The following is a 12,949-nucleotide window of genomic DNA, read 5'->3' as shown; positions in this document are numbered from 1 at the left end:
TCCCTGGGTCTGTAGATTTTAGCATGGTTATCCTTTACTATGGTGATATATCATTCATGCAACCACTGGAGATCAAAATGCAAAGCTAGCCACAGCCATAGAGCCAGGCAATGCTGATCTACTACTTTAATCCCAGGACTCAGGAGACAGACAAACAGACTTCTGTGTGTTCAAAGCCATCCAGGGCCACACAAGAATAAATCAGTCTAAAAGATTAAAAAAGCTCACGCCTTTAATCCCTAGCACTAGAGAGGTATATATAGGGAAGAAGCAAAGGGTCTAATGTGGGAATTATTATCCAGCCACATTGAGGAGAGAATTGCAGTCTAGGATTCTGAGGCCTGGTGGAGAGCAGTGCAGTTTAGAGAGTCAATCTGAGTTTCAGTGGATTTCCCCTTTTGGTCTGAGGATTGGTAGAGGTAATAGTTATTGACTGGCTGCTTTGCTTTTCTGATCTTCAGCTTGAAGCTTGAACCCCAGTATCTGTCTCTGGTTCTTTAATGTATTGTGTTACACATTCTGACAGGTGTAAGATGGAATCTGAGAGTCATTTTGATTTACATTTCCCTGATGGCTAAGAATGTTGAATGTTTTTATGTGTTTCTCAGCCATTTGAGATTCTACAGTTGAAAATTCTGTTTAGGTCTGAACCCCAATTTTAACTAGATTATTTTTTGGGTTTCTTTGAAGTCTAGTTTCTTGAGCTGATTATATATATTTTTGTAAATCAGTCCTCTGTAAGATGTCGGCTTGGTGAAGATCTTCTGCCAGCTGCCATTTATTCTATTGGCAGTGTCCTTTGCCTTATAGAAGCTTTTCAGTTTCAGGAGGTCCCATTTACTAATCGATGGTCTTAGTTGTTTGTGATCATGGTATTCTATTCTTGAAGTCTCTTGTGCCAGTGCATCCAGAGCTATTCTTCACTTTCTCTTATATCACATTCAGTTTAGCTTGATTTATGTTGAGGTCCTTGATGCACCTGGGCTTGAGTTTATGTAAAGTGTAGATATGGATCTATTTACAATCTTCTCCATGCTGACATCCAATTATACCAGCATCATTTGTTGAAGATGCTCTCTTTTCTCCATTGTGTAATTTTGGCTTCTTCATCAAAAATCAAGTGTCCATAAGTGTGTAGTTTTATATCTGGATTTTAAGAGTCTTTTCCATTGATCCACCTGTCTGATTTTATGCCAATACCATGTTGTTTTTATTACCATAGGTCTGTAGTAGAGCTTGAGATCAGGGGTGGTGATACCTCCAGTAGTTTTTTTATTGTTTGTAGGTGTTTTTTTCTATGTAAAGTTGTGTATTGTTCTTTCAAGGTCTATAAATGATTGTGTTAATTTTCTTGGGTATTGTAATGAATCTGTAGATTGCTTTTAGTAAAATGGCCAATTTTACTATGTCAATCCTCCCAATCCATGAGCACGGGAGATCTTCCCACCTTCTGATATCTTCTCCAATTTCTGTTTTCAAGCACTTGAAGTTCTTGTCATACAGGTCTTTCACTTGCTTGGTTAGAGTTACTCCAAGATATTTTTTCCAGTTTTTTTATTATTTTAATTTTAAATAGCTTGCTTCACATGTCAATCCCAGTTCCCTCTCCCTCCCCTCCTCCCGCCCCCCCACCATCCCCCCCAGTCTCCTACCCTATTGCCACTTCTTTACACATAGGGGATATCTAGAGTCTGTCATTTCACTCAGGGCAGGGTCCAGGCACTTCCATAAGAGTCCAGGCTGAGAGAGCAACCCTCTTTGTGTTATGGACACATGAAGTCCATTTGTATGGCAGAGATAAACACCTATCCACTGCCCAGGGCCCCATAGGTTGTCCAGGCCTCCTCACTGACTCTCACATTCATGGAGTCTGGATCAGTCCCATGCTGGCTTCCCAGCTGTCGGTCTGGGGTCCAAGAGTTCTCCCCTGTTCAGATCAGTTGTCTCTGCTGGTTTTGCCAGCCCAATCTTTGCCAATTTGCTCACCACTCCTCTCTCTCCGTCACTGGGTTCCATGGGTTCAGTTCAGTGTTTAACTGTGGGGTGTTTGCCTCTGCTTCCATCAGTCACCCCACTGATGGCTCCAGGGTGGTTATAGACATCAAGATACTTTAAATTGTTTGTGGCTGTTGTGAAGAGCGTTATTTCCCTGATTTCTTTCTCAGACCATTTTTCTTTTTATATAAAAAGGCTATTGATATTTTTTGACCTAATCTTGTATCCAACCACTTCACTAAAGTTGTTCATCAGCTGAAGGAGCTCCCTGGTAGAATTTTTGGGTTTGAATATGTAGACTGTCACATCATCTACAATGCTTTGACTTCTTTTCCAGTTTCTATCCCCTTGATCTCCTTTTCTTGTCTTATTGTTCTAGCCAGAACTTTAAGTACTATATTGAATAGATAAGGAAAGAGTGTACCACCTTATCTTCTTCCTGATTTTTGTGGAATTGGTTTGAGTTTCTCTCCATTTAATTTGATGTTGACAATAGGCTTAATGTACATTGCTTTTATTGTATTTATGTATGTTCCTTGTATGCCTGATCTCTCCAAGACTTTTATCATGAAGGGGTATTATATTTTGTCAAAGGCTTTTTCAGCATCTAATGAGATCATCCTGTGGATTATTTCTTTCAATTAGCTTATATTATGGATTATATTGACAGATTTTTGTGGATACATTAAACTATCCCTTCATCTCTGTGATGAAGCCTTCTTGCTCATGGTGAATGATCTTTTTTGATGTGTTCTTGGATTCAGTTTGCAAATATTTTATTGAGTATTTTTGCATCAAAGTTCATGGGAGGAAATCGTTTTGTGATTCTTTTTGTTGAGTCTTTGTACGGTTTATGTATCAGGGAAACTATGGACTCATAAAAAGATTTTGGCAATGTTCCTTCTGTTTCTAATGTGTGGAACAATGTGAGGACTACTGTTATTATCCCTTCTTTGTAAGTCTGACAGAATTCTGCACTGAAACAACTTCACCAGGTTTTTTTGTTTTTTGTTTGTTTGTTTGTATGCTTGTTTTTTGGTTGGGAGACTTTTAATGACTATTTCTATTTACTTAGGGATTATAAGTCAGTTTAAATGTTTATCTTTTCTTGGTTTAATTTTGGTATGTGGTACCTATTAAGAAAATTGTCCATTTCTTTTAGATTTCTCAATTTTGTGGAGTACAGGTTTTTGAAACATGACCCAATGATTGTATGAATTTCCTCAGTGTCCATTGTTATACCCCATTTTTATTCTGATTTTGTGAATTTAGAAATTTTCTCTCTCTGTTTTTTAGTTACTTTGAATAAAGATTAGTCAGTCTTGTTAATTTTCTCAAAGAACCAACTCTTTGTTTCATTGATTATTTGTATTTTTCTCTTTGTTTCTATAGTCTTCAGTCCTCCCTTTGATTATTTCTTGTTATCTACTCCTCTTTTTGTGTGTTTACTTTTTTGCTGTTGTTCTAGAGATTTCAGGTGTACTGTTTAGTCATTAGAATAGATTTCTCCAAATTCTTTTTTTCCCTGGACTTTTTAAAATTTAATTTAGAACCAATTTTGCTTTACATATCATTCCCAATTCCCTCTACCTCCATTCTCCCATAATCCTCACCAACAAACACCCCCACCCTCCCTCACCTCTCAGGGAGGGTGAGGCCTTCCATGGGGGATCATCAATGTCTGTCACATCATTCAGTGTAGGACCTAGGTCCTCCTCCATATATCTGGTCTGAGAGAGTATCCCTTCATTGGAAGTGGGCTCTTAAAGCCCATTCAAGCACTAGGAATAAATATTGGTTCCATAGACTTCCAGGACCTTCTAACTAGCACCCACATTCAGAGGGCTTAGTTGGGTTCAATGTTGGTTCCCCAGCTTTATCCTGGGGTTCATGTGCTGTCATTTGGTCAGGCCTGCTGTTTCTGTGGGTTACTCCAGTATGGTCTTGACACCTTTACTTATCCCTCCTCTCTCTCTACTACTGGGTTCCAAGAGTGTGGCTCAGTGTTTAGCTGTGGGTGTCTGCTTCTGCTTCCCTCAGCTACTGGTTAGGATGGCACGTAATGTAGCCATCAATCTCATTATAGGGGAAGGGCATTTAAGGCAGCCTCTCCACTATTGCTTAGATTCTTAGTTGGAGTCATCCTTGTGGGTATCTAGAAATTTTCCTAGTGCCAGATTTCTCTTTAAAGCTGTAATCGCTCCCTCTATTAAGGTATCTCTTTTCTTGCTCTCCTCTATTCTTCCCCCAACTCAGTCTTCCTGATTCCTCATGTTCTCTCCCCCTGCCTCCTCTTCTCCTCTTCTCTTTTTCCTAACTCCCACCTCTCACATGCTCCCAATTTGCTCAGGAACTCTTGTCCCTTTCCCCTTCTGTGGGGGACCATGTATTTCTCATTTAGGGTCCTCCTTGTTTCCTAGCTTCTCTGAAGGTGTGGATTGTAGGCTGGCAGTCCTTTGCTCTATGTCTAATATTCATATATGAGTGAGTACATACCATGCTTGTCTTTCTGTGACTGGGTTACCTCACTCAGAATAGTTTCTTACATTTCCATCCACTTGCCTGTGATTTTCAAGATTTCATTGTTTTGTTTGTTTGTTTGTTTTTGTTACTGAGTAATACTCCATTGTGTAAATGCACCACATTTTCTCCAGCCATTCTTTGGTTGAGAGTCATGTAGGTTCTAGAGGTACTTAGTACTATGAACTTACCACTTACCACTGCTTTCATTGTGTCCCATAAATTTGGGTAAGTTTCACATTTCATTTCTTTGAATTCTAGGAAGTCTTTAATTCATTTATTTGATTCTTTCCCCCATGATAATTCAGTTGAGAGTTGTTTTGTTTCCATAAGTCTGTAGGCTTTTTATAATTTGTGCTATTATTGAATTCCAACTTTTATCAAAGGTGATCTGATAAGATACAGAAGGTTATTAAATTTTTTTGTATATGTTAAAACTTTGTGACTGAATATGTGGTCAATTTTGGAGAGGTTCCCTATGCTGTTCAGAAGAACGTATATTCTTTTTTTCATATTTTTTTATTTAACTTTTTATACATGTCATTCTCAGTTCCCTCTGGGTGAAGTATTCTATAGATATCTACTAGGTTCATTTGAGTTATAACATTTGTTATATTATTTCAAGTTGGTATCTTTATGAAGGACCTGTCCATTGGTGAGAGTGGGGTGTTCAAGTCTCCAACTATTAGTGTGTGGGTTTTGATATGTGATTTAAATTTTAGTAATGTTTCTTTTACAAATGTGAGTGCCCTTATATTTAGGACATAGATTTTCAAAATTGAGACATCATGTTGGTGAATTTGTCTTTGGATGAATATTGAGTGTTTTCTCCATCTCTTTTGATTAATTTTAATTAATTTTGGTTAGAATTTTGTTTGGTTAGATGTTAGGATCCTATGCCAGCTTGTTTCTTAGGTATATTTGATTGGAAAATCTTTTTCCAACACTTTAATAATGAGATAAATTCAGGTTTTGTTGTTGAGATGTGTTTCTTGTATGCAGCAGAAGGATGGATCCTTGCCGAGCCTCCTGTGCAGCCTGTATCCAAGAACGTGGCGAGGGGGTCGGGATTGATGACACAGAGACCAGTCGGTTGTGTTAAGAAAACTTTATGCTCCCCAAATCGGCTTAGGAGAACTTCCCAAGAAAAACGCTTCCCTCCAGAAAAGCTTCTGCCATACATACATGCACACATCTCCCACACACCTCTCCTTTTCCTCCTGGCTGGTGGTTAAATCTCTGACACCAGAATTGGGAACAGCAGGGAGCAGAAAGAAGTAGCTAGCCATCAAGAAGATCAAAGTCAGGGTGTTTCAGTGAGCAGCCCTTATCAAGCCCTTATCAGGAACTTATAGCATTGGATTGTTTTCAGTAAACTTGTTTTCAGTAAACATTATCTCACAGCTGCCTGCTCCCAGGCTGATGGAGGAGTGGGTTTCCGGCCAGGGTCTGTGTTTTTGTATTTTGTATCCATTGTAGCCTGGCAAATTGAGTCTACTTCATTGAGAGATATTAATGAACAGTTATTCCTCATTCCTTGGGTTTGGATGGTGGTGATGGTGGTGGGAGTGTGTGTGTGTGTGTGTGTGTGTGTGTGTGTGTGTATGTGGTGTGTGTTTCACTTCTTTGTTTTTTCCTGATGTGAAATTATCTATTGCCTGTGTTTTCATGGGCATAGCTAACATCTTTGGGTTAGTACCTTCTGCAGGGCTGGATTTATGGGTAGATATTGATTAAATTCAACTTTGTCATGAAATATCTTGTTTTCTTTATCTATGGTGATTGAAATTTTTGCTGGGTATTGTAGTCTGAGATGACCTCTGTAGTCTCCTAGCTTCTGTAAGATGTCTGTCCAGGCTCCTCTGGGATTTAGAGTATCCATTAAGAAGTCAGGTGTAATTCTGATAGGTCTTTATTTATATGTCACTTGGATTTGTTCTTTACAACTCTTAACATCCTTTCTTTATTCTGTATGATTAGTATTTTGATTATTATATGGATAGGGGACTAATTTTTATGGTCCAATATATTTGATGTTCTGTAAGCTTCTTGTACCTTTATAATTAGATCCTGCTGTAGGTTGCGAAATTTTTCTTTTATGCTTTTATTGAATATTTTTTGAGCAGGAATTCCCTTCTATTTCTATTATTCTTAAGTTTGGTCTTTTTCAACATGATTTTTTTTATTTTAAAACAATCTTTTCTCATTTTACATACCATTCCAGTACCCACGCCCTCCCCTCCTCCTGCTCTTCTTTCGTTCTCCAACCCTACACCATCCACTCCTCAGAGAGGGGAAGGCTTCACATGGGCTCCCAATAGCCAGTTCAAACACTAGGGATAAATCCTGGTCCTAATTAGTGACCTCACAGACTGCCCAAACCACACAACTGTCACCCACATTCAGAGGGCCAAGTTTGTCCCATGCAGATTCCATAAATGTCAGTCTGGAGTCAGTAAGCTCCCACTAGCTCAGGTAAGCTGTCTCTTTTGGTATCCCAGAAAAGACCTTGACCCCTTTGCTCATATTATCACTCCTCCTTCTCTTCAACTGGAATCTGGAAGCTCAACCTGTTGCTTAGGTGTGGATCTCTGCATCTGCCTCCATCGGTGCTGGATGAAGGTTCTATGATGATAATTCAGGTACTCATCAATCTGATTACAGGGGAAGGGCAGCTCAGGCACCATCTCCACTAATGCATAGGTTCTTAGCTGGGGTCATCCTTGTAGATTCCAGGGAATTTTCTTAGTGCCAAGTTTCTCACTAGCCCCATAATGACTCCATCCATCAAGATATCTCTTTCCTTGCTCTCCCTCTCTGTCCTTCCCACATCTTAACCATCCTCTTCCCTCATGTTCTCCTCCTCCTCCTCCTCCTCCTCCTCCTCCTCCTCCTCCTCCTCCTCCTCCTTCTCTCCCCTTTCATACACGTTACAAGAGATAGAAGAGACAATCTCAGGTGTGGAAGAGTCAACACAGGAAGGTAGAAGTTTGGCCTTTACATAGTGTTCCAGAGTTCCTAGATGTTTTGTGTTAGGAATTTTTTGGATTTAACATTTTTTTATCATTTTTTATTTTAATTTTAAATAGCTTGTTTTACATGTCAATCCCAGTTCCCTCTCCCTCCCCTTCTCCCACACTCCCCTTCCCCCTCACCCTCCCACCCTATTGCCAAATCCTTCCACATAGGGGATATCTAGAGTCTGTCATTTTACTCTGGGTAGGGTCCAGGCACTCCCCTAAGAGTCCAGGCTGAGAGAGCATCCCTCTTTGTGCTATAGGCACACGAAGACTGTTTGTATACCAGGGATAGACACTGATCCACAGCTCAGCGCCCCATAGGTTGCCCAGGCCTTCTCGCTGACACTCACATTTGGGGGGTCCAGATCAGTCCCATGCTGGCCTCCCCAATGTCTGTCTGGGGTCCAAGAGCTCTCCCCTGTTCAGATCAGCTGTCTCTGCTGGTTTTGCCAGCCCATTCTTTGCCAATTTGCTCATCACTCCTCTCTCTCTGTCACTGGGTTCCTTGGGTTCAGTTCAGTGATTAATTGTGTTTGCCTCTGCTTCCATCAGACACAGGATGAAGGCTCCTGGATGGTTATAGACATCAAGTTCATTATCAGGAATGGGCATTCGAGGTGGTCTCTCCACTATTGCTTAGCTTGCCAATTGGTGTTATCCCTTTAGATCACTCGAGGTCACTCTGGTGCCTGATCTGTATTCGATCCTATGATTCCCTCTTCCCCCTATTCTACCCCCACCCCCTCAACTTCCTGTTCCCCCATGACCAACTCTCTTCCTCTTCACCCCCTCTCTTCTTCCCAGGTCCCACTCCCCCCCACCCCTCGCCGTGTTCCCCATCCATTCAGAGGATCTTGTCTCAATCCTCTTCTCTTGGGTACTATGCATATATGCATATCTTTTAGGTTCTTTCCTGTTTCCCAGACTCTCTATCAGTGAAAGTGCAGACTGGCACTATCCTGATCCATGTCTAAAATCCATATATGAGTGAGTACATACCATGTTTGTCTTTTTGCGACTGGGTTACCTTACTCAGTAAAGCCTAAGTCTTCTTCTGGAGTACTTAGGACCAGCCTGGCCTCCAGTAGAACTGCTGGAGCTCTTCTTCCAACTTATGTGAACGGTATGTGGGCCTACAAAGTCTAGTGGAATTCTGGGATATGGCCGCTTATTGACTATCGAGGGTGGTTGTGGCTGGTGCAGTTTGTGCCTCAGTAGAGGAAGTCTGCTGGAGTTGGGGATAGGGATCCAGCAGAAATAGGGACAGGGATTAGCTGGGGGGATGGTATTGGCCTGGAGAAGGGGGACATAATCCAGGAAACAGTAGAGTTCTCCTTGCAGACAGAACTTACACCTATTTTGAATTGTGTGGCCTGGGCATGTTAGGTGGAAGTCTTCTGTGGCTGGGGGGACTTCCCAGCAGCACAGCAGGAACTTGCCAGGACTGCATGGGCTTGGGGAAGGGTTGCCATGGGCAGAATTCAGAGATGATGCAGTTCCTCTGACAGATAGGCCACTCATATATTTTTGGCTGGTATGATCTGTATCTCAGTGGAAGAAATCTGCTGGGGATGGGGGACCAGTCACTAAATACTCTTGATATTAAGGGACACATTATTTCTTAAACACAATAAACATTGTGCATTAAATTTTATGTTAAAAGCTTTTATTAATTTGTTAGTTATAATAATCAAGTCCATTATTTTATATTCCTAAACATACACAGCCTACTCAGTAGCTCTGTAAGTATCCCTATAGTGAAATGTGATTTGAAATTAATAAGGAAGGAATAAGTAACCCCAGCATTAAAATATCTGACTATTTTGAATACACATCTGTACTGACTTACTAACTCACATGTACAAATACCTTAAAATCAGTTCCATATATGTTTCAATGTCTGAATAAATTAAATTCTCCATCATCCTTCACTCTATTACCTATTCCTTTTGTCCCTGAGCCTTTGTTTGCAGAATGTGGAGCACCATGGTTGTGTTTCACTACATGGAATGTGAGCAGGTGGTTTGAGCTGCTCTAAAGACAGCGAACAGTGCTGAAGAACCACCAGAGCACTGCTGCTTGGATGCTGAGGCAGCTATTCTTGAAGTCTCCAAAGATCAGACCTCTGTCAGTCTGGATCCACATTCCTAACAGTTCCAACCTTCATCTGGGATTTTTTTATGTGAAAATATAGCTTACTTTTCAAACTACTAAAATTAAATATTTGTTAGTTTCAGTAGTAGAGATGGGTTCAGAAATGATGACCCTGAGGTCACAGACAGCCTTCCAGGTTGGCAAATATTCTTTTATTGTCATATGTTTGGTTTTGCATGCCATGATTATTTCCCTGCTGTCAAAGGAGAGCTGATCCAAGATTGGGACAATATGATCCCCAAAGCTTTAAATATTTATCTGACCTGTAACAGAAAATGTTTGCTCATTACTGTCAGAGAAAGTATGTTGCATTGAGATAAAATAAATTTAACTTGAGGATATTGCTGTTATGTAATATTTAACTAAGCAAAGATGTGTTACATTTTTTATACTACATTTGTTTAACTAAGTAAAAATGTGTTACATTTGCCTTAATCAAATAAAATTAACCTGGGCTCAGAGAGATGCAGGGTTAGCAACTAGTTGGCAAGAAGGAAGAAGCATAGAGTGAGGTTTCTTTTGGTTCTTTGTTGTTGTTGTCTTATTTATTGAGTTGGGGTTGTGTGGAAGGAGGAAAGCTTCTGGGAAAGCCAGCAAAGAGAGACATTTAGTTTGTTACTACTCTAACTCTGCACCCCAAAGTTTTCACCCTAGCCTTTGAATCCTTAGTGCTATTAGAACAATAGAGATTTTGTTAAAACTATCCTTAATTGCAGCAACAGTGCCATTATCTGAGGGAAAAGAATTCTGCCCAGGCTAGGGCCTGATCAGGCAGTTGCTTATAGTTTAATTTTCAGTCACTGTGAAGATAAAACAACATAATGCCGTCAATGTTTTTATTGCATTATTTGACAATGTAAGTATCCAAATGTGACCAGATAAGAATACATATCAAAGTTATTTTGTTACCCACAAAACATTTTTATTGTGTTAGGAAACATGAAGGATTCATTTTAAAGAGTAATTCCAATTGTCAACAGCAGCACCTTTCCACTGTTTTAAGAACTTATTGTCAATAAGTAATTCAGGAACCCTTAGATTCATGTTATATAAACTTTGGTCTATAGGATAAAGTTCAAATGCCTACAGATATATGAGAGTCTAGCAGAATCTACATTATCTTCTCTTCTTTTTCGTGTTCATTCCAATAATGTCTTCGAATTATTTTTATGTGAGGACACATTTTTTAATATAGAATTTAAAGTACTTTTCAATATAGACTTTCTGGTTTATATTTCACTGATTTCCAAGCTATTTGCATAGTCTCAGAATCTACCACTTGGGCTAAGTTGATACAAATCAATAGCATGGCTCTTGCCTAATACCAACAAGACCCAGGATTTGACCCTTGCCATTGTAAACAAAACTATTATTTCACATTTTAACCTCGTAAATATGTTCTGTTTTACATTTCTATAATTGTTATAATAAGAAATAAAGTCCATGTTCAAAATACAACCCCACAAACCAGGAAGATGTTCTATGTTATGTCACAGTCAAAAGCATCCAGAAATGTACCTGGGATATATAAATATATTCCAAAGAAATGTGGCAGAACTTTGGAAGAATAAAGGAAACACTTTTGTTTGTTAACATAGTCTCATTTGTTATATTTACTTCTTATTATGGTTCATGATTTGCTTTCTGATACATTGTGGTATGATTATTTATAATAATTTCATTTCCAGATAGTGTGATTTTAAAAACAATAATTGCAAATGATGTGTAGTAATCCACCTTACTCCCCCTCCCTTCTTGCCTTTCCTTTTTCTTACTATTTTTTATCTTGTTGTCTTTAAAATATTAAAAGCTTTATTTTTTTTAGTTTTAAGAATAGTTTTCAGAGTATTTATTTTTCTATTTTATTTTTAAGATTATAATTTGATTACAACATTTATTCCTTCCTTTTCCTCCCTCCAAAGTCTCTTACACATCCCTCCCCTTCAAATTCAGGACATTGTTTCACTAATTGCTATAGACAGAGAGTGCTAGTATATACATTTATATTGCTAAATAGAACTGGTCCAGTTCATATGTTATTCCCAGAATACATGCATATAGGCACAACTTTTCAAAAAAATTTTAATATGTACCTACACAAATATGTGTAGTGTTTAAAAATGCCCAGACAAAACATTGGAACCTATGCCCAACACTGCTCAGATGGTTAAGAACTCAAGACTAGCTAGGTCATGGACCTAGGGGAAAACAAAATAATACTGTTCTGTTAAAAGAGTGTTGCAACAAAATAACTCCTAATGATATCATGATATACTCATAGATAAGTGTCTTTCTCAGCCATCATCTGAGAAATTTCCTCTTGTGAAGCTAGGAAACAAGGAGGACCCTAAGAGAGACATACATATGGTCCCCTGGAGAAGGGGAAAAGGACAAGACCTCCCGAGATAATCGTCAGCATGAGAGAAGGGGAGAGGAAGTTAGAAGAAAGAGAAGGAGAGAAGAGGAGGGGAGAGGAAGACATGAGGGACCAGGAAGATTGAGTCAGGGGAAGAATAGAGGAGAGAAAGAAAAGAGATACCATAATAGAGGGAGCCATTATAGGTTTAAAGAGAAATCTGGCACTAGGGAAATGTCCAGAGATCTACAAGCATGACCCTAACTAACAATCTAAGCAAAAATGAAGAGGCTACCTTCTTCAATAATGAGAATGATGACTACCTTATATGTCATCATAGAGCCTTTATCCAGTAGCTGATGGAAGCAGAAGCAGACACCCACAGCTAAACACTAAGCTGACCTCCGAAATCCAGCTGCAGAGGAGGAGGAGTAATGAGCAAAGGGGTCAATACCAGGCTGGAGAGACCCACAGAAACAGCTAACCTCAATAAGGGGGAGTTCATGAACCCCAGACTGATAGCTGAGAAGCCAGCATAGGACTGTTCCAGACCCACTGAATGTGAATGTCAGTTTGGAGGTCTGGGCAATTTATGGGACTTCTAGTAGTGGATCAGTATTTATCCCTAGGACACGAATGGACTTTGGGAGCTCCATCCACATTAGACAGATACTCTCTCAGCTTAGACACACAGGGGAGGGTCTAGGCCCTGCTCCAAATGTTATAACAGACTTAGAAGATCCCCTATGGAAGGCCTCACCCTCCCTGGGGAGCAGTAAGGGGATGGGATGGGGGGGGTTGGTAGTAGACAGGGGAAGAAGGGAGGGAAAGGGAACTAGGATTGACATGTAAAACAAGCTTGTTTCTAATTTAAATTAAAAAGTAAAAGAAATGACAAAAAAAG

The sequence above is a fragment of the Mesocricetus auratus genome, unplaced genomic scaffold (genome assembly GCF_017639785.1).
Source record: "Mesocricetus auratus isolate SY011 unplaced genomic scaffold, BCM_Maur_2.0 Super-Scaffold_4256, whole genome shotgun sequence".
Lineage (NCBI taxonomy): Eukaryota > Metazoa > Chordata > Mammalia > Rodentia > Cricetidae > Mesocricetus > Mesocricetus auratus.
Note: the sequence above shows the minus strand (reverse complement) of the source record.